The following is a 3,344-nucleotide window of genomic DNA, read 5'->3' on the forward strand; positions in this document are numbered from 1 at the left end:
TATCTTACTCATTTCATTCACGATTCCTCTAAAATCTTGACCAGAAGCAAGTTTTCTCTCCCCTTACTCCTCCACCTCCCACTCTCTATACCTGTGTTTTTTCATTATACCTATACATTGATTCTTGACTTCCCTTGCACCTCAAAGTCCTCATTCCTTTGAGATTGTGCAAAAAAAAATTAGCTCTTACAAAAAGATTTTCCTAATTCCTATACCACTATATCTCACCTTCAATCTGATTTAATTACATATATACTGCTTGTCTTGAGAATCTGGAGCAAATTATTTAATATTCTGTGCCTTAGTTTCCTCACCTTAAAATAAGAATGACAGTAATACCTAATTGACAAAGTTATTGTGGACATTATGTGAGTTAGTCTGTGAAATGCATGTAATAGAGTAACAGCACAACCTTCAATTGTAGTAGTAGTGAGTGACAGTTTATTCCTCATCAAACGCTTAGTTCTTTAAAATCAAAGAGAGTATGTCATAATCATTTTTTTTCCATCGTGAGCCTTTTTCTTCACTCAGTAGAGGGTCAATGCTTATTATTGACTGACACAGGGTACCTGACAATTTTGTCTAGTTACTGGTATATTACAAGCATATGTTTGGTCCTACAAACTAAATTGTAAATTTTTTCATAAAAGTGATATGCCCTTTACTTTTTCCATATTCCTCAAGGAACTTAATGCAGTACAAGAGAGAGACTCAGAAATAACATTAATGAATGAATCCAGTATGAAATATTGTTAACCTTGGGTGACCTAAGTTCATTGTGTTCTCATATTATTTTTTCTTTTTCTGCAGTATCAGTTGTAGCATCCAGGACAGGAGCTACCAGGACAGAAACTGCATTTGATCTATGTATTTAAGTGTTGAATAGGTTCTCAGCACTCAGTGAACAGTAATGACAATAATAAAGATAATAATGAAGTAAACTGGTTAGACAAGGATCGTGCACAGAGACTGGCCATTCTATTGCAGAAGGGGAAATGAAGCATGGTGACTGCCTGGGGATGGAAAGTCACTTTTCTATTAAGCAAAAAATATACTGGTGGCTACAAACAAATAAAGATGAATCAAATAAATTAAGTGAAAAATATGAAACTGAAAGTTGTGCACATCAAGCTAATTTTTAAAATAAACATGTGCACCTTCACCAGTTTGGCTCAGTGGATACAGCGTCGGCCTGGGGACTGAAGGGTCCAGGGTTCGATTCTGGTCAAGGGCACATGCCCAGGTTGCAGGCTCATTATCGTGCAGGAGGCAGCCAATCAATGATTCTCTCTCATCATTGATGTTTTCTCTCTCTCCTCTTCCTTCCTCTCTGAAATCAATAAAAATATATTTTAAAAAATAAAAAAAATATGTGAGTCATCTAGCCCACCTAGATGGGCTGTAATTAAGACAGCCCTCAACAGTATTAAAGCTGAAGGACAGGCTTGATACTATGATAATCTTTATATTGGATTTCAAAGGACTTCAAATTCCTATTAACCCATGTTATATTCCTGCACATAACATGTACTGCTAAGGTATAAATATAAAGAAAAGAAATATTGAAAACAAAGAAGCCAAAGATAGCATACATAAGTCCAGATCACTAAAAATAGGAAATTTTGAAAAAGTGAACTCAGTATCCTTTCTACAATAAAAAAAAGGAAGGGTACTTGGTACCAATGTCTCATCACTCCTATCAACATATTTATTCATTCAACAATGATTTACTTAGTTATTACTGTACTGATCACTGAGGTAAATGCTCATAAGTCATAAACACCTTGAGGTACATACGTTTGGGCATTATTTAATACTCATGAATGGATCGAGATTTTGAGAGGCCTAATAGGCTGACGGACCGGGATTGTGAGAGGGCTAAAAGTCCGCCGGACCAGGGTTTTGAGCAGCCTAAAAGTCCAGCGGACCGAGAGACGTGGTGAGCCCTCATCCTCTCGCTCTTCCTCGCCAAAAGGCGCTCTCTCTCGCTCTCTCTCTCTCTCTCTCTCTCTCTCTCATCGAACCTCAGACCCTTCAGTCCGCAGGCCAACGCTCTATCCACTTAGCAAAACCAGTCACGGCTCCTCTCCTCTCTCTTTTTTTTTCTCTAGTAGTAGAAAAGGAGAAAGGCAGAGGGTTTGGAATCCGTATGAAAAGTAGGGATAAAGAACTCTACAGGGACACAGAGCAGTCTAAGTAAGACCCCAGAGGCTTGAAATAGTGTATAAGTGGGGGAATTATGATGTGTTCCAACCATAAAGGGAAAGAAAGGATGGAAGGGGATGAGGTTGGAGAAAGGGGTCCCAGGCTGTCCCCACATGGAAGTCATTACAAAGCCTCTCTTTCCCACACTCCCTCCTCACTCTCTTTCTCCCTTTCACCAGGTTCATCTATTTGCTTTAAAATAACCCCTCATTTGAAAATTGAAAACAATTCAGGAAGGAAGACTTGCAACATAAATGGCATCTTTGAATGCTCTGGAAATTAATCCCTTATTAACATCATTCTTTTTGAGGTTGTTTTATCTTCCCTTTAAAGAGCCCTGACTAGTTTGGCTCAGTGGATAGAGCGTTGGCCTGTGGACTGAAGGGTCCCAGGTTCGATTCTGGTCAAGGGCATGTATTCTAGGAGAGTCTTTCTAATTACCTTTTTCTGTCTGTGCGAGGTACCCTCCCCTGGGGCCCAGTGCTATCCTGTGCTTATCTCTGTCATGGTTCTAGTCATATTGGATGGAAATAATCACTCTGATCCTCTTTTCTAATTAGAGTGTGGACTCCTCAAGGATAGGAAGGTCTCTTACTCATTTTTTTAAAAATATATTTTTATTGATTTCAGAGAGGAAGGGAGAGGGAGAGAGAGATAGAAACATCAGTGATGAGAATCATTGATTGGCCGCCTCCTGCATGCCCTCTACTGGGGATCAAGCCTGCAACCCAGGCATGTGCCCTTGATTGCAATTGAACCCAGGACCCTTTATCCTGCAAGCCAATGCTCTATCCACTTAGCCAAACCATATAGGGTGATGACTCAGCACTATTAACATGTGGGAACAGATAAGATGTTGGGCTTGTCTTATTTCACTCCTTCTTCCATTCCCACGTGTAATCTTGGGTTGTCAGCCATGTCTCTTGCTTTCTTCTCTATTCATCGAACACCAGGTTCATCTATTTGCTTTAAAATAACCCCTCAATTGAAAACTGAAAACAATTCAGGAAGGAAGACTTGCAACATAAATGGCATCTTTGAATGCTCTGGAAATTAATCCCTTATTAACATCATTCTTTTTGAGGTTGTTTTATCTTCCCTCTAAAGAGCCCTGACTAGTTTGGCTCAGTGGATAGAGC

This window comes from Myotis brandtii, unplaced genomic scaffold (genome assembly GCF_000412655.1).
Source record: "Myotis brandtii unplaced genomic scaffold, ASM41265v1 scaffold344, whole genome shotgun sequence".
Taxonomy (NCBI): domain Eukaryota; kingdom Metazoa; phylum Chordata; class Mammalia; order Chiroptera; family Vespertilionidae; genus Myotis; species Myotis brandtii.